Source organism: Alligator mississippiensis, chromosome 1, assembly GCF_030867095.1.
Source record: "Alligator mississippiensis isolate rAllMis1 chromosome 1, rAllMis1, whole genome shotgun sequence".
NCBI classification, from domain to species: domain Eukaryota; kingdom Metazoa; phylum Chordata; order Crocodylia; family Alligatoridae; genus Alligator; species Alligator mississippiensis.
In genome coordinates this window covers 158,977,273-158,996,848 of record NC_081824.1, presented here as the reverse complement: position 1 = coordinate 158,996,848, position 19,576 = coordinate 158,977,273, and the positions used below count along the sequence as shown (strand labels likewise).

General features: G+C 40.3%; 1 protein-coding gene across 2 annotated transcripts in view; it reads left to right on the top strand.

The window, feature by feature from the left end:
- Positions 1 to 19,576, top strand: part of PLD5 (phospholipase D family member 5) — a 316,921-nt gene that overhangs the window by 83,670 nt on the left and 213,675 nt on the right. The window lies entirely within an intron of this gene.

The window sequence follows — 19,576 nt, the reverse complement described above, 5'->3', positions numbered from 1 at the left end:
GCTGTGACACAATCGCAAGGAACATTAGGTCTTAGCATCCGGTTGCTCTGCAGTGTCACTATGGAATCATCCTGTAGCAGCCAAAATAATTTTAGGACCCTCTAATGGTCCTATGCCTTAGTGTGTAGAATGGAAAAGGTACCATCCCCTCAACACTGGGACTGTCAGTGGCAATTCTATGGTTTCTGTTCTGAAAATTTGAGAGAGCTTGAGTCCCTAGGAATTTATTCCATGAATAAGGGCTGCAGCATTGGTATGAAAGACAGAAAAGCAAAGCAGATAAATACTTTGAGCTTTACAAGGTGTAAACATTCCTAAACGAGAAAAGCCTAAAATGTCTTTAACTGGCTTGCAACAAACAGGTGAAACAAAGGACTGTGTGTTCAGATACATAAGGCAGGGAGCAGTATGAGCACTGGAATATATAAAACAAACAATGGGTGCATCTACACGTTCATTAATGCACTGTAGTTACTGTGCATTAAGTTTAGTACTTGTATAATTAAGAACTAAATCGATGTGCAGTACCCAGTGTTACTGCACAGTAGCACTGGCACATGGCTTTTTAGTTATGCTGCTGTTCAGTAGCCTAATAATACTGTGCAGTAGTGTATTAACACTGTTTCTGCTGTGATATGCTACTGCACATTTAGCATCTTGTGTAGATGTGGCCAGTAATTCTCAATGGAAGCTGCAATACTTCTTGTCCATTTCATCCCAAAACCCAACTATTGACTTTATAAATACTTTGAGAAAAACCACAATGTGTTCAATGGGAGTGTAGGGGTGATCACTGATCTATTACCTCTGAGAACTGGCCCATTATTTCAGTGCCTCCATTTGGAATGTGGCGTATAACAAGGCAGGTTGGAAAATGTTGTTTTATGCCTTTAATAAATGTAAAAACCCAGTAAAGAAAATTCATGTTCAGAAAAATTTATTTCAAAACATTGAGTACTTCTAATCTGCAGCACAATTTGCAAAATGTATTTTCACTTTTCTTCTAAAAGCACTGATACTTAGGACAGGAAGAATAAATTCTGCTGTGGAAAATGAATTTAATTTTTGTCACTTGTAGTAGGCTCTGCCTTACCCCCCTGCATTTAAAAAGATCTACCCTCTCTGTAGAGAAAATGTTTTTAGTTCAATTAAAATTACATTTAAGGCACTGTGAATTGCTTTAAGTAATTAGAAAAGCAGAAATAGATCTTGGATCCTGAGATGGAAGAGGTTTTATAGCACCAATAATTTCAGCACCTTCACACTGTACATTCTGAAGGGCAAAAAGAATAGTATTTATGGCTCTTTTTTCAAATCTCAAGGAAAATTTTGAGATCATTTTAGGAAAAAAATGGCACAGTGCCCCAAAATACTATTCAAAGGCTGGGATGCCTCCTTAGTTACTTCACTTAATGACTAACAGACAGCCTTTCAACAGTAAATTCTCTTGTTTTATATTAGTTTCTCTAGCAGTCTTAATGTGCTACCATTTTAATTTATTCTTCATAAATATTCTTTTCTTAAAAGGCCAAATCACAGACACCAGGCCAAGCCCAAGTAAACTAATTTGACACAAAAGAATGGGCAATTGTATGAGGAAAACAGAGATGGACTCTTCCTCAAGCTGTAATGCAGGTCCTGCACCCTCCATTATCACCACCTCTGCTCTCCTGAGAAAATAAAGGGAACAGGCCACAGATACACAGAGCTGCAGATCTAATGCAGCTGTGCTTACCCTTACCCTGTGCTTTGGATGGAAACAGCAAAGCTCTGGAGCAAGTAAGCCATTTGAACTCTTTGGGCATGTCCAGATGAGCACGGACATTTGTTTCCCTGGGGACAAGTAGCAGGAGCACACCTTGTGACACTGCCACTTGTCCCTGAGAAATGCCCATGCCACTTTAGTTACGGTTTTCTTGACTTCAGAGGTTTTTAATTGATATTTTATTCCCACTGTGTGAATAACTCCAATTTAATGTATAAACTAATACGTTAATTTACCAGGAAGGTCATTGACACACAGAGCCTATAAGGTCATTAACATGCAGAGCCATGGAAATAGTATAATATGGCACAAGGCAAAGTAAGAGTCATGGCATAGAATCTCACTTTATATACACTCTCAAATCGCATTTTTGGCACTTACACACAGTTTGCAATTCTGTTATTTTTACAGTGTGAATGCATATCCATCTATATGGTTACTGAGCATGCTCAGTATCCAGGTAGGCTATGTAGGCTATAATAGCACAGCAGGCTATAGTAGCTCAGTAGGCGCTGTATACAGGTAAGTCCTAGGAGGAGGACCTTCCCATTTTAACTCCAACAGTGGGTGGTTCAGGCACTTGCCCTGTGGGTAACTCCAGCAGTGGGATGGCCAGGTTCTTGGCCCCTCTCACTTAGAACCTGGCTCTCTTTGACTTCCCAGTAGGGCCCTCCAACCACCAGGCCAGAAGTCAGACATTATCTGGTCCCTTCTTTCATTTTAAAGCTGATCCACTGCAGCTCTCATTTCTTCCTTGGACAAAGTAAATGGGCACCTCTGTATATTGCCTGGGTTTTTTTTTGTCTCAGGGAGATCACACAGGGAGTAACCGGGGAACCATTTTTAACGTACAAACAAAAGGGCTTAATGCCATGCTTTTCCAGCAAAATATCAAGAAGTAATGTGATATACACAATAGCACCAGCTACTGCCAGGAGTTTATAACATAAATACTTAATGCTCTGTATATAAAAGAGAGAATTGGGGATATTTCTGCCCATTAAGAACAACTGTCCAGGCATGACTTGCTCTGTTTCACAAAGCCAGCTCCCCTTCTAGCATGGTCTCTTCCTTCTGGTTCCACATATGTCCCTCTTTTGTTTGCCAAGGGTATCAGCATGCCAGGAGGGCTGGAATAAGGTTTACATAATGCCTAGAAGTTGGACTGTTTTGGGAAGTTAGAGAGAAACAAGATCAGACCTCTGGGCAAAATGCAGCCTAGGATCTGGGTCTTCTGTTTCCCAGACAAGTGCCCTAAACACTCAGCTATTGGGGTTAAATCATTAGAGGGTCCTTCTTTTCTGTCTGTCAAACCCTCCCCCCATTCCCCTACCCTCCTGCTCCCCAGCAAGTCATGGGTTTTTGCAAGGTAAAATTTTGTGACTCATGCATGCCCAAAATACACAGCAGCATATGCAGCCACATAGCTTCTCAGCTAGTGTGTAGTCTCCTGCTACTGTGTAGGCTATTATGCTTGGTAGCCTTATGGACACGTATATATCCATACTGTATAGGTAATAAAATCACAGATTGGTTGTAGGTGCCAGAAATGCCACGTCTGTGGTTGGAAACTCCCCTTTGGGCCTGTGAAGTGAAATGGGTCTGTCAACTTTCAGTAAACTGAAGGAGGACCACATCTGAGTTGCAAGAAAGTTCTTCGTATTCTCTTGCTACCAGGGAAAGTGCTAATTAGTAACAATTTTGATGGATGATTTGTAGATATGACTCCCTATCCATTAGCAAACCATGGATTTGTTTAATGTAAATCATGCAGTCCTTACCAACTGGGCTACTAAATACCAGTTGCCTTTAGGAGAAATCCTGGTTATCTTAGCTCTCATCCAACTCCTAATATGGCCACATCTTCCCATTGGCGTTAATGGGAAAAGCATGTGATATTACATGCAACTAGTCCTTCCAGAGTCAGAAGGACTTGCTTACACTGATAAATAAAATTGGACTGAAATACTACTGAGACTCTCTCCCACGCATGCCTCACACATCTGATAATTCTGTGTGAGCTAGGGAGATCAAAACATAACCATTTTATTTATTTTTCAGTGATAGATTAATATCTGTTCTCTTTATAAACAAAACCAAAAACAAACAAACCAACCAACCACCAGCACAGTCTGTCTACCAGCCTCCAGTCTCAGTTGGTCCCTAGATACTCTAATAATAAGCACAGTAGGCCTTCATTATTATTTATGGAAATAAAATATGTGCCTACGTAGAGTGCCCAATCACATTGGTCCATTCAGTAGCTGAAACTGATTTACATTATTTTTCTTGTATGCAGTGGTTTTTCTTACACCAGGTACATATTGATTTTTTAAATAATCTTAATTCTTAAAGGACAAATCAGGTATGAACAATATCATGCTACCCTCATGAACCTTGTTTCCTAGCTCTCTGCAAGCTAGGCCTTAGCAAAGAATGTGTAGCCACACATTGGACTGGATAGCTCCAAGGTCTCAGATTATAAGAAAGGAAAAATATGCATCCCTGCAAGCTGTGACTGATTTATATTGCTTATTGGGCTTAGTTTTATAGGATTAATATTATGACCAACTGGAGTGGATGCTGTTTGTATCACTCTAGACAGTGTTAATGCTAACATTTTTACACTGGAACCAGTTTTCTAAATTTCTCTCAACGCTGTTTATATATTGCTGTTGCTGTTTTTTTCATTGTGGTCATTAATTTGAATAAACCTTCAGAGTATGAACATTTTAATTCTGCCATAAATCAAAGTATCAGTGGCCCTAAATATTTAAAGTATTATGTGAAGGATTGTCTGAATCACTTATTTTTCCATGTGCCGTATGTAAAAAAAAAAAAGGGCAAATATTACTGAACAGCTTGGGGGCTGAGATTTTCTTTATTAATGTACCTACTTTGTAATGGCTACTAGATAAAACTTACTAGAGACATACTAGTGCTTGCTGCTGCATACCAAAGTAGAAATAAACCTTGAAGAAGTCCTTCAGAATGTATGTTCCATTTAACAAAGAAAATAGGCACAGAAAGAAGCAGTGAATGTAAGTTTTACATGACCCTGCTATTGTTGTTAATGAAATCTTTGGACATTTCTTACCCTGTATACTTAACTCATTAAAGTGTAACGTTGCATTGCCATTGCTTTATGCGTTTGACTTCCCAAGTGTTTTGAGGGACAAAATAAATGCAGAGATGTTCTTAATTGAACTTCCCATTTATAATGCTGCCTTAGCAGAGTGCTTTTTGTTTTCTTATCTGTTCCTGAGCATTCTAATTTATGAGACCTTTTCCTGTTAACAAATCCTAAAGGTCAAATATATGTACATTAAAAACCTGTGCTAAATACCATAACAAATACTTGTACGTAACCAGTTTTGCTTCATTCTTCAAGGGTGAGGTGAGGCTGGGTAGAGGAATAAGAATACTGTGCAGAGCTCTACAATGGTGAATCTAGCCATAGGGCAACTCTTCCTGAAAGTTTCGAGGAACTGAAGGAGACAGCTGCTGGGTGGTTTTCAATAACCACTCTGGAAAACCCTCGTGTTGGGGGCAGATCCCAGAAAGGGTATTTCAGAGGTGAAGTTGCAGCACTACTGCCTGTAACTGCTGCCTTGGGGGCGCTCCAGCTCTTTTAGAACTGCTGTGGCTCAGGAGTGGGGCAATGTGGCTTCAAGCCACTTTAGTTTTTCTTCCCCTAAGCATTGATTCTGTGCTGTACTTCTTTTCCTTCCTTGTCATGGGCTGTAAAACAATCTAATTTGACATTTCCAAACTGATTTTGAGTTGTTTGACACACCATTTTCTGTACAGACACTGAATTTTTTTTCTCATTCCTCAATTAGTCAACCAATTTTCTGTGGCTTTCTGCAATAAAAAGCAAAAGCCACAAACAAACAAAAACAAACAAATAAGGCAATATATTTTATTGGGCTAACTGTGTGGTTGCAATGGACTTAGACAAACTTTTGAATGCAGGGCATTCTTCTGAAGGCCTTAGCACACCTTTTCCTCTTGTTTAACGTAAAGAATTCCAATATGGCCAGTATTTTAAGTACTGTTTTACCTGAATCCAAGACAACTTTGAATTTAAGATGATCCGCCACTAATTAGATTCTATATATGGGAAATATATACATTTGTTACAATTTTTCAAGTATATAACCTAATTATTAGCAGAACATCTTAAATTCATTCTCCCCACTTCTTTTCTGTATCCTGTTGCCCCCCTGCACTGCCCCCCCCCACAGCCTCTGCCCTCTTGATTGTTCCCAGAAGCTTCTGCTTCCCACTGATCCCCACAGCCTCTGCCCTCTCCCCACCCTCTTACTGCCAGATGTGGCTCTAGCTCTATTCCCTTCCTGGGGCACAAAGCACATGGAAATGTAGCACCTGCCCAGGCTGCCCTGCCAGGCAGCAGTGTCCCAGGGCCGGAGGTCTGCCACTGCTGACTGGCTTGGCAGGGTACAGAGCCTCCATGTACTGTATGAACTTGGGAGGGAATGGAGCCAGAGCCAGAGCTGGAACCAGTGCCACGCCTGACCACAATAATGGGGAAAAAACCTCATCTTGGATTCAAGTAAATAGAGTAGATAGACACAATAGGAGAAGCTCTTACTACACTGGGCTCAGGAGGCAGGGAAGCTATCCCAGTCCTCACTGAAAAATGCTAGATAGAGAAGAGGGATTCCAAGGAGGAAGAAGAAACTCTCCCTTTGCCATCAACAGAAAATGGGACCTCAGCACTCTGTCCCACATACTTTAATGCCTGAGTATGGTTAATAAAGGCTCTGCCAACACTAGAGGGGTTAATAAAGGTATGGGTTTACTTTTTTATGAAGTATCCTTACTGAAATATGGATCAGTAATAAGCTATTCTTTCAGTAGCATACTGAAGATAGTGAGACACTGACTCCACTGAGGTATCAGTGAAATATGAGTGTCCTCATTTACAATGTGCATTTTCTCCTGCGAGGCATAAAATAGGCACCTTTTGACATCATCCCATAATTCTGAAGGGACTTTGATGTTGTTTTCTGACAGCTCTGACAGCAACTTTTTTCAAGTACATATTGAAGCCTCCATGCTTTTCTTGAGTGAAGACATTGGACAGACTACAAAGTCTAAAGGCATCTTTGTTCTCCAGTGAAAAAATGTCTTCTAAAAAATGAATGTAAGAAACTCGTAGAAGCAGAGTGAAATCAGTAACTGGTAGCAAAAAATATGATGGCTGCAAAGTAAGAAGGAACACAAAATAAAAAGTATTGTTAAGACAGCTTTATTTTAGAAGGGGTTCCTGAATTTAAGACTTCCTCGAACAGAGGATCTGTTCTCTTTACTTGTTTCTTGCGCTCATTGTCATGACATATGAAGTGACCACAAATGCTGCAGTTATTACTGGAGACTGAGTCAACAGACACAGGGGATAAGGTGAGGGGGGCAGGGGATGCAAACCATTCTGTTCCTCCCAGCCTCTCAGGATCTTCATATACCAGCCTTGTCTACTTTGACTTGCTACTTGGTTTGCCCCTATATCAATTCACCACAATTTCAGTGGAACCCCACAAAAGGACTCTTTCATTCTTTAATTGGTAGTTTTCTTGTCTTTTCAAGTTTCCAAAGGTAACTTCCACATTTTCCATTCTGTTACCTGAATATTGCTTATCTTACTTATAAGTACCCAGTGGATGTGTCTGCATGTGTGTAATTACTGTGCAGTATGGGTGCCCATCTACATCTGCACAGTTGTACTGCACAGTAAATATGGTGACTTACGCTGACTTGAGCATAAATTTGATACCTGCATCATGCAAGTATCAAATTTATGCGCATGTAGATGCATTACTGTGCAGTAACACTGTGTGTGTGGACTGACTTGGGACTAACTTTAGTCCCAAGTCAGTCCATGTACAGCGTTAATGTGCTCTAATGCCTGCACATGTAGATGCTGGCCTATTCCCACTTACTGAGCAGTAATTTACTGTTCAGTAAGTTTAAGCCGATTTGAATGCATGTGTAGACAAGGCCAGTGAGGAGCTAAACTCCAGTTTCTTTAACCCTTCTCATCCTCAAGGTCATGCTTCTTCAGTGGTAGCTACCTCATTTTGTCCTGTAGAAATGTCCTCCCTTATAGAAGCTGACAAAGAGTCGTTTCACAAACTGATATTTAGAAGACCAGGGTCCTGATTCTTACAACCATGTCTACTTTAGAGAAACTTTAAAAAGATTCTCACTGATTTTAGTAGTATTGGAAGTGCTAGTGCAGACAGTCTATCATCTCCTGTCTTCCATAGGCTTATAGGAAAGTAAGGCTGAAAAGGGACCTCAGAAAGTCATCAAGAGTAGACTTACCCCCTGCTCAAGGCAGGATCATTCCTGTCTAAACCACCCTAGACAAGTGTGTGTGTGACCTGCTCTTAAAAACTTCCAACATCCCAAAGATAGAAAGTCCACAACCTTTTTAGATAGTCTGTTCCATGATTAGGTCATTGTGAGAAACTTCTTCCTAATATCCAGCCTAAATTTCCCTTACTGAAATTTAGGGCCATCACCCTTTATCCTGTTCCCTGCATTTCCAGAAAGCAGTCTATCAACATTCTCATTATAACCACTCTTCATGTATTTGAAGACTTTATAGACAATCTCAACCTAGCTTTAAACTAGCTAGCATTTGGTAGCAACAGCAGGGAGATCAAAGCAGCCCAGGCTTCCCCCTCAGTCGTCTCTTCTCCAGACTACATAAACCCAGTTATTTTAACTTTTTTCTCATGAGTTGTGTTTCCTAGATCTCTAATCATTCTCGTTGTTCCCTGCTGGACTCTTTTTCTAATTTGTCCATGTCTTTCTTGAAGTCCAAACTGGACACCGCTGTTCTAGATGAAGAGTGGAATACAAGCTTTGTTTTATTCAGTGCATTAAATATGCCAGGATAGCCATGGGGGTAGGGAAAGGATGCTTGAAACCACATTTGTAAACCTCATGAGCTTTAGCTAGATCAGCATCAATCTCCTAGAGTAGCTTAAAATATTCTGCTGTCTGCTCTGCACTGTGTTTGGTGCCAGTGGCCTCCAGGAGCTGTGGTCCAATGTCAAGGTTTCTGTTTTCTTAGCTATACTCCTCCCCCAGGGTCCTGCAGTTTCCTTACATAGTTGAAACCCTTGACTGGCCAGTTTCATGGGCTTTATGACAGGTTCACTCTGCTGCTTATTTAAAATTTGGTGAGGGTCACCTTCTCAGTCACAACTAGCATAGCTTAACTATGGTGACCAAAAGCCAAATCCTGCTTGTATTTGTATTGGATCAATCTCAATGTCCTCTGTTAAGTTAATGGAGTTTCTCTGGATTTGTCTTGGCATGCAAGTGGGTAGAACTTTGTTCCAAGCACGTAAAAAGGTTGTTATATCATCTCCCTCAGTTGCGAACAATGTGAGAACAATACTGGTTTTAGTTCAGTTTCTCATTCATTTTTCTCAAGAGTGTGATTAAATAATTAAGCATGGGGCTGAGATAGAAAAAGAATTAAGACTGAAAAAGTCCCAATCCAACCTTGCATCCAACACAGACATAGTGAAGAAACTTGTTTTTTTAAATTACTTCTGGAAGGAGGTAAAATTCCTCATCTTTAGAAGGGGCTTGTTGTCAACCATGGCACAATAAAGCAAGCAAAAGAAGGTCATGATTCTGTCAAGAGGTTCTTAGAAACAAAGCAAAACTGAAATGTTGTCTTTCCTCAGTAATAGCTGCATACTTAATAAGGCTGCAGATGCTTTGAATCATCTGTTAGATTTTGATCTGAATCATCAGTTAGATTTTGATCAAGATGCTCATATTAAAAAATAGATTTAAGCTGATGTTTTCAACCATCTAACCAAAAACAGGAAGTGCTTGCTACACATACAAGGTTACTCTAATAATGAAGAACCTTTTTAAAGTTGTGATGTGTCTAAGCAACAGACTTGCTATCCAGATGTTCTGAATATCTCAAAATTAAGGGGGGTGCTTAGATGCAGGGTTCTGGTTCCATGACAACTCAGTGGCAGGGTGTAGTGCAGTGACTCATCTATGAGCTTTGGCTCTGGCCCATATCTAATTTGAATTTTATAAGTCCTTAGGGAATTAGTTTCACAGAGAGATGAACACCGAAGGGGGAAAAAAAGTTTTAATTACTGATGAACTTGTTTTTGTTGCAAAGGTTATGTTGAGCGGGCCACTGTTATATAACTATTCTCTATTTTAGTGTTGCCTTAAAAAGGAAAGCTTGTAGCTTGCTTGTCTGAGATAAGTTTGTTAAATGTTTATTTGAAGGCGATCCAATGAAGTGTAGGTGCTTCCGGAAGATAAAGGGTTAAAAAACTGTTCGGGGTAGTTAGTGCAGAACTGCTGTTATCTTCGTTTGTTGGCTCTGAGCCAACAGCACATTCATTAGTAGAAAGAGAGAGCAAAAAGCAGGTGTGCTGAGTACCTTGCCTTCACACAACATTGAAATAGGGTGAGGGTCCTGATTTAAACTGTGATTTACATCTGCAGCTGGAAACCTGAAAAAAACAGGATTGGTTGTGTCATCTGGGCTGCCAGCTCTGTAATGACAAGCATGATAAGCACAGTATTTCAGAGAAACCCTTTATCCCAGTAACTCTTCACTAAGCAACAATTGTGGTTGATTTTATTGATTATAATACAAATACAGTGAGGCAGATACCGTCCACTTTATGTGGTAAGTAAATAGTGAAACATTTATCATTTTTAGTGATACAACCATCCAATTTGTGTGTGTGTGTGTGTGTGTGTGTGGCACTACTGTGAAATTTGGCCCTTCTGATACACAGATAGGAACTTGAGAAACATCCTATGTGTAATTTCCTTATATCTTGGCCCCTTGCTCCTGCTGCAGAAAAGCATGTTAGTTTGTGCTTCTGAAGATATTCGCTCAGAAACTAAAGTTATTGCTAGGTTCCACGCTGTGTATGTGTGTACAGGTTTGTATTGTGTGTGGATGTGTATACATGTGTGTGCATTACTCTGTTACATTTACTTGAAGGGTAGTAATTCAGAATTTGTCAATCTTAATGTTAAAGCTAGTGGAAACTATAATTCTCATAATTTAAAGTTTTAGTGGAAATAATCACTGTGTTTCAGTGTCTGCTATAAGAATAAAATAGCTAGTGTTAAAATTACAGACCAGGTAGAAATGAAAATATAGTGCCTTTTACCAGACCTGTGAGCAAGTATCCACCCTCCCAAATAGATTCTTTAAGTACTGATGTGATCATCTTGGCCACTTCTGAAGCAGTTCAGCAAATACTTCAAAGAATAGAGTAAAAAATGTTCATTCTACTTGCTTGCTGGAAGAAGCACACCAGGCAGAATACCTTTTAAAGAGCTTTTGAACACCATTTTGCTGGAGATAATTAGTGTTTCTATTTAAAAAAATATTTTGGCTTATTTTTATTTATATAACTTTGCTGATCAATGTTACTTTAGGTACATACATGCAACTATTTCAAGAGAGCCCATCAAGATTGCATTTTGTTTTGCTTCAGCTTGCATTTCTTCTACATTTATATACCGTGGCTTATTGATATTTTAATCATTACAGAAATCAAAGAGATATTTTAGCTATCTTTCAGCTCTAAGTGAAATGGCCACTACAAAATCCTGTTGTATACATTTCCAAGGTCTGTATTATAAATAAAATATTACATCGCTATCAATTTGCTAGGTGAAGTTCTTTTAAAGGGAGGAATGTGGGTCTGGAACACAAAATGCTGAATCCTGCCAAGATGTGAATCCTCACCACAGCTTCTTCAGTATTTCTGAAAGGGAAGGAAGGGTGCTGCACCTCAGTGATATAAGTGATGGTGTCAGAGAATTCATAGATAGAGATAGATTCTTATATCAGTTTGCTTTTTTTGATTCGTCCCCTAAAACTTACTGCCATTCATTTTGCTGAAGAGTTCCAAAAGTTTTTCAGGTTTTTTTTTACTATGTAGTTAGGCAACCCCCCTCCCCATACCTTTTTTAGGTGGTGGGGAGAGGGTGAGGGGAAGAAAATTAACAATTTTGCCTATTAAGTATTTCCAGATAACTTATGGCAGATGAAAGATGGCCAGGAATAACATCACTTGGCGGATCCCAATGAGTGTGCATGTGCATGAGTTTTCTGAGTGACAAATAGCAGTGGAACATATTTGTGCTGTTGCTGTTTGTCCGTGGGCACACTGTTGCATGCACACTCTGGCATGCAGCAAATTGACCTGGGTGGGGTAGAGGAGGCTGGCCCCAGCAGCCTTACCTGGGATCTTGGGGGCCTCCTAGGGCAGTACTGGCACTGAGATGGCCACTTGGAGCCTGGTTGGCAAAGTGTGGTTCTGGCTGACTGGGCTCCCTTTCTGGTGGTGCACATTGCTACTGCATGTGCAGTGCCACTCCTTTTTAGCAGCATTTTTTTGGCACCTGGATCTCCCAGTGTAAAAAATCCTGCTGCACTGCTAATAAGCATGGCTAATGGGTGCACATATGCCACATGTGGTTTGGGGCACCTCAAACTGCTTTAAGGTGCCATAAACGGCACATGCGTGGCGTTCTTGTTGGGACATATCCAATATGTCTATCACTCTCTTCTAAGTTGACTTAAGGCAGAGCTTGAGTTTGATGTTATGCAACAAGGCCCAGTTGTGTGGCTCTTGCAAGAGTGAAAATTCATCTGGGCTAATCCCGTTTCAGGATCACTAAATCAGATCTCATATTCTGTTTACTTCATTTAAACCCTAAATGCAGCATTTGCGTATGTTTTGTTAGAGCTTCTCTGAAAAATATCCATCTATTGGCATGCCAACTGTTGCATCTATTTTTCTTTGATGTTGAACTATGCATATCTCGCAACAGATAACATTTAAAATGTTTCTTCCATATTCTAGAAGATTTTTTAATATAACATGGATAGAAGCTGGTCTTTAAAAGGGAATTGGATTTTTGGAGGTAATATGAAGTATAAGGATTTTATACTGAAATATGCTGCCTTAGGTTTTATTTTGTTTATCAAAACAATAAATATGCATTGTCACCCCATGGCACCCTGGTTGAGAAGCACTTTGCTAGACACTGCAGGCATTCATTACAAAAAGATAGCCCCTACTCCAAAGAGCTTCTTGTCTAATATGACTATAACAAGTGTTATAGTCAAGGTTGCAAAAAGTAACAGTGAGAGAATTATGATGGATGTAAAAAGTACTGTTTATAGATTACCAACCACCTAGCCATACAAAACAGAAGTTGCCATCTGTATTCACTTTCAATTTTTTTACAACTGGTCAGTGAATTATTTACAAACTAGGGTAAGTTCAAATATAAAAATGACAAATACTGATTACTTAATTCCGATAGAAAACTTGATAAGATAAAAGTCCTGGTAGCTAAATTATCTCTCAAATCTGTCAAATGAAATAAAGTACAGATTGGATTCACATAATCACTATAATTATCCAGTTTACCTTTATCTTTTGGGTTGGCTGTGGATCATAAGTCTTCTTTTCATTTCTTTTTATCTCTCTTTAAAGTAGAATACAATTCATATTCCGCATATCACATTGGTTATGTTCTCTGTAACAGTGGAATTAATTCGTTTGGCTAAGTGGCAAATCTGCTGTTTCAATATGTACTCACAGTATAGTTAGAAATACAGAAGTGAACTAAAAATAAAGATGTCATATTTGGGATTCTTTTCACTTCATGAACTTGTGTCAACTTATAATTATACTATAAGTGTTAGTATAGTTTTTCTTAAAAATGAGTGCCATGAGATTTAGGCCCCTGGCAGATTGTACAGTTAAAGGCACAATGGGATGCACAATCCCCACAACTGCACTTCCTGCCATTCTATGCATACATGGCAGGAGGCATTGTTGTGGGATTGAGCATCAGATCCTATCATGCCTTATCACCAGTGCAGAGGGAGCATGCGGATCCTGACCCCAGGCTTTCATTGTACCAGCAAGTTGCAAGCGCTCACGGCTGGGAGTTGTCAACTGATCTGGGCTCCCAGCTGGGGGGACACACCATGCATCCCTGAGGTTGTGAGCCTGGATCAGTTGATGGCTCCCAACCTTGGGGGCGTGTGGTACACTGGGAGGCCCATCAGCTGATGGGGCTCTCGGCTGCACCTCTGTGGCTGGGCACTTCAGCCTAGCTGCACGTTCTTTTAATGGCATGGTAGAAAGCAGCCACAAAGTTATTACAGATATTTTATGTAATAACTTTTTGGCTTATTCCTTGTGTTATCATGCCATTAATTGCATTAATGTATGGTTGGGTAACTATTTAAGACATGATTAACTGATTAATCCAGTCTTTAGTGTAAGTGTGCCAAGGGCCTCAGTGAAAACAAATATGTTTTAAAATGTTTTGAATATTTTTGGATCCTTGATTAAAGGTACATTGGTAACTTAAAATCCAGTTAATTTAAACAAAGTATTCAAAGTAGTACTAGGTACAGTTCTACAACTATTTCTGAGTTTACCTTCTAGCTTTTATGGATTTGTAGAAACATTTTTTATTTTTCCCCCCCAATTACCTTAGGAAAGATTCAGACCAAACTTAAGGTAACTGAGAGGAAAAAGTTGAGTTGAACGTGCACAGACACTTCTCAGGTGCCCAGAAAGGCAAGACTAAAAACAATGGAAAAAAACAAATATTTTCCAAAATATTTGTAACTTTGGGTAGTACTAGTATTAGGCAAATCATGTTTCTGTACATTTAAAAAGTGTTGTTTTAGGCAACGCTATCCTTTGTCATTATTCATGAGACTGAATTGCATGTTTGTGTGCAGGATTATATATATAATCTTTCATTTAAACAGAAGGTTCCATTGTTATTTAAATAGCAAAACATATTACAATTAACTTTTATTTAAACTAAGCAGAGACTTCAGCATATGTCAAAATAAGATTAAGAATACAAAAACAATATAAATCTCTGTAGCTTGGTCACCATTAAAAGATCAACATTTAATCATGGTTATATCACATCACGATACTGAGATGCCATGGTATTTTTGCTTTTGCTTTAGAAACGTCATTGCTACTCTGAGACTTACAGTTTTGTGTTGACTCTTTAAAGGTTCCTGTCCTAGATTTGAAGACTTAGAACCATTTCTGCTCTCCAGCCTCTCATTGATTTCAATGGGAGCAGCATTGATACCACTGCTCATTAAGTTCCTGAAAGTACAGTAGGGATTTTAGGATATAGTCTCAAAAACTGAAGAACATCCTCAATTCCCACTGATTTCAGTGTGCATGAGGGAATGGGACAAGCGACTGGCTTTTCAGTGCAGAAAGAATGCTGTTTGAGGCTCACAAATATATACAAATGCCTACACTTAGTAAAGGAATCATCATTTTAAAATAATTCATGTCCAAAGTGCCAAAGGTATTCAAAGTTAGAAAACTTTTTGAGTATTCTGTTTCATGTACTTGATTTCTCTTAATGAGGCACTCATAAGAGCTTGTTACTGGCCTAACACTGTGCCTGTTCTGCTTGGTGGTAGGCTTTGCACAAATTAATATTGGTTGTACTTGTGAAAAGCTAAAAGCAGTGGGATTTTTCTGTGGTTTAATTTTTAACTAAGTGATGAGGGTAGCTAAAAGCTCAAGACAATCTTAAAATTTGGAACTTTTGTTTCTAGAACTTAATATACAACATCTCTAAGGGGCGGGGGGGCTCAGCTGTGAAGTTCTTATGTAGCTGTAGGTGTTCTGGAGTTTAAGAAATACTGTGCATTTGGGGGTCAAATTCTTCTAGGGGTGTAGCAGGGCAGGTTCATGTCTGGGGCAGCATGGGCAGTATAGGCTCATACCATGTTGACTGCAGCTATACACAGTGGCAACTTCTTTTGCACTCTCCCACAATGGTAGCACCCAAGGCTACTGTTCTGGATGCCCCCCCCCCCCAGTTATGTTACTGAATTCTACCTTCAGGTACAGAACAGAATGATAATAGAATATCAGTAATAAGAACCTAACTCTCGCTGAATGTAATCAAGTTACTCTGGATTTAGTACAACAGACTTTAGTTCTCTGGGCTTAAACCCTTTCCAGTATACAGCCAAAATAAATAAAAAAGGGGGGAGGGTTTGAAATAAGTAGGTAAATATTTCAATATGTAAGTATTTAACAGGGACTCCCAGCTGCAGGGGTGCATCATGCCTAGCTGGAGCTGGGAGTCTTGCAACTGTGGGGACTTTCAGTCCTAGCAGTTGCTGGTTCTGGGTTCTAGCAGCACCCCAGTTTCATGCACTCAAGGCATGGAGACTTCAGCTGCTGCCGTCTCCCAGCCCCATGTGCTTCATGCAGATTGCAGCAGCTGGGTCTGTCAGGGGCACTCCCATGGTTGGAAGCCCCTTAACTGAGGGGGTTTCCAACTGCAGGATCTTGCTTCTTGATCATGCAGGGGTAGCATTGGATTGGGCTCCCCCTGTACTAGCAATAAGGCATGATGGGATCTAACACACGATCCCACAATCATGCCTCCTGCAATGCACATAAGAAGATTGCTTGCACATGTGGCATGGCAGGAGGCACATCTGTGTGGGTCATGCATTAGATCCCAAGTAGTGCTGCCTGCATGTGTAGAGGGGCCCTTTGTTACTGAAATCAGTTAGACTAAGCATGTAGAGAAGGAGTGCTAGTATTGTGCTTTCTAATTACCTGGCTTTCTAGGAACCCATGGCGAGACCTAGGTTATCTAACTGGAAGAAGAACTTTCTGTATGAATCACCAAACAGCAATGGCGTCTACAGCTACTGTTTTCTGAGCTGGTATCTGTATCTCATGAGGAAGTCATTTTAATGAGACCCATTAGATTTGACACTGAAGTTAGTGCCAAGTCCCTGCAGCCCTGCTGTGTGCCCCTAGTGGCTGGGTAGATTTGGCAGTACAGTTAGTGCTCGGTTGTGTCTACACGTGCATTAATGCACTTCAATCATGCCTAAATTTGACACCTGCATTTGCAGGTATCAAATTTAGACATGATTAGCCTAATTTTGCACATGCATTAAGGGCGCATATGTGTAGATGCACAACTGTAATGCACATTAAATTAGGCTAATGAGGATTAACGTGTCTTGCATAGACATGTCTGAAGTGCACATTTTTAGATCTGTTCCTCAGTCTTTCTGTTTCCGCTCTATATTCCTTCAGTTCAGGGGTTTCCAACCTTTTTGAATGTGGGGCCGGATCATGAACTTTTTATCACCCAGTGGGCTGACCAAAGGACCCCCTCCCTCCCATTAGGAAGCTGCTGAGGGGCTGGGGGAGGGACAAGGGGTGGGAACGAAAGTAAACAGTGTTTACTTTCATTTCCCGTTGCAGCACCTCAGGCCTCAGAAAATGGCTTGGCAGGCCTCATAGCGGCCTGCGGGCCGTATTTTGCACAAGCCTGCTTTAGTCTGTCTCTCTTTCACTTACCGTTTCCTTCCTGTCCTGCCTCTTTCTCCTGTCTGTTGTAGTCTAGCTTAGGTCCCCTTTCTCTCACTTCCATTACATTTAGCAGTTTTCCTTCTATTCTTTTACCTTTATTCCACTTTAGACATTTCTCCCCTTTCTGTTTTTCCCCTTCCTACTAAATGTCTTTTATCCTCATCTCCTTTTTAGTGTATGCAAGTGGAAGTGCTTTTTTTATGTGGAATCTGGTTAGTTTCTTTCAGCAGCCCTTCCATGAAAAGTACTGCTGCCCTCTGTGAACTTAGAAGTTTTTAATATTATAATTATAGACGGGTTTTCCAGTAGGCTTTGGTGTAAAGAGCTAGATCTTGAAAGAGAGTGATTAATCCTTGACACTTTCCCTTTGAACCTCTCTGATTAAAAAGAAAAGTGACTGTGGCCTTGTCTGTGCTAGCAAATGTTGCTATAATGAAAGACTCTTGCCAGTATACCTGAGCAGATGTTAGCAGTGGTGGGAGTCCCAGTATACATTATTGATTAATAAAATTGCAAAAATAGGTTGCTCTGCAGCAGGGTCTAGAGGTTGTCATCTGTTTCACAGGGCTTAAGGGCCTAGGAATTTGGGGGCAGAGCAAGCAGGGCAGGGATACAGAGTGCGACTGGGGATGCATTTTGGCAGTAGGGAGCAACAGCTGCATTAACCCTTGCAGCTCCCTAACACTGCTTACCCTGAGGCTATCACTGCCACTGCTTACTCCTGTGCTGGAGGATGAGAGTCTGGATCCAGCCTGTGAGGAGCCCCAGGGTTCAAATCTGGCCTGGGGTTGGGGTTGGTGAGTTTGACACATCAGTTTGGTGAAAATCCTGTCTATATTACAACTCCCCTGATGAGGCATGCTATATTAGTCATTCCATACATGACCATACCTTTATTTTTATGGTGTGACATGCTAAACTTTGGTGTCATGTCTTTGGCTTCTTTCAGTTGGACCAAATTGTAGTTCAAGTGTAAATATAGGTGAAGGTTGGGTATCAGGTTGGGAGTTCAGGGCCCTAATTTAGATAAAGTACCTTAGACAAAGTGTGTGTGTCTTCCCTTCCCCAAACAAAATGCAGGCAAGGGAGATATAGATTATTTTCTTTAGTATAGTGCTTGTGAGCAAAACAGTCACTTAAATGCCTTGGATATCTTCCAAGAGAGTTGTGTTGTTCTTCTATTTATAGTAAATGTTATAGTCAGTGTATTATACGCTTGACCCTTTGGATCAAAGAATAAGTGGTATGAACTAGAGCATCATCTCTCACTTTTTCCATTCAGTCGTTTAATACTGTTTAAGTGGTAACCATACAGCTGAATAGTTTTAAGAGGACATTGCTATTAAATTTAGCTCTACTTTTGATTCCTAAATAGCTCTCCGGGACTCAGATAAGAAAGAGCAGGATTAAAAAATAATCTGCTGTCAATAAATTCTGTCTGCCTGAAGATTGCAATACCTGAGCACTTTGCAAGCCTTACAATATGTATTGTCATAATACAGCCTCCCATAAAGAGGAAGTAATGTACTATATCCCCATTTTATAGGTTGTGAGCTGAAGCACAAAGACCTCTAAGGGTATTTAGGCACCTAATTCCAATTTTTTTCAGTTGAAATCAATTGGATTTGGGCATGCTAAATGGTAATTGCAGTGTTAATGAATATCGATGAGTGCATCTAGACAGGATGAGTGTCACAGTAAAGAGGGTTAATTAGATGCATAACATCCTGTTGGTGGAGAATATCTCTACAGAGTTATGTCTGTAACAGATATTTAAAATGCTGATGAACAGGGCCATCCTACTTTCTGCTTGCACTGTATTCTTAGGAACATAGGAAAGAACTTCCTGGATTCGTGAGTCTAGTCCTCTGCCATTGCAGAGCAGGATGTCATACAATCCTTTGCAATCCCTTTTCATAAACTGAATTTTAAAGACCTTAAAATGCTTTGTTTATGCTTAACCAGATACTTATATGGCTGTTCTCATTTCAATTAATATATTTAACACAGATTGCTGTGTTTGCAGCCATACCCATTCATGCAGGGGAGGCGAACAGCAGGCTACTTACATCATGTCCACAGATGCAGACATATAGGGTGTGTCCAGATGAGTGGGGCTGTGTGGTGCGCGGCACTGCAAACACGAATGCAGTGCTACATACTGCACAGTCAGGTGTTCTCCTTGTTGCAAGGGTACACTGCCCATGTGTGCACTGCTCCAGTTTCTTTTTCCACAGGCTTTTTTGACCTCTGAATATCTAGGGGTCAAAAAACCCCACGGGGAATAAAAACGGAGCAGCTTACCCATGGGCAGGGCATGCCACTAGAAAGCAAAGCTGGGCTT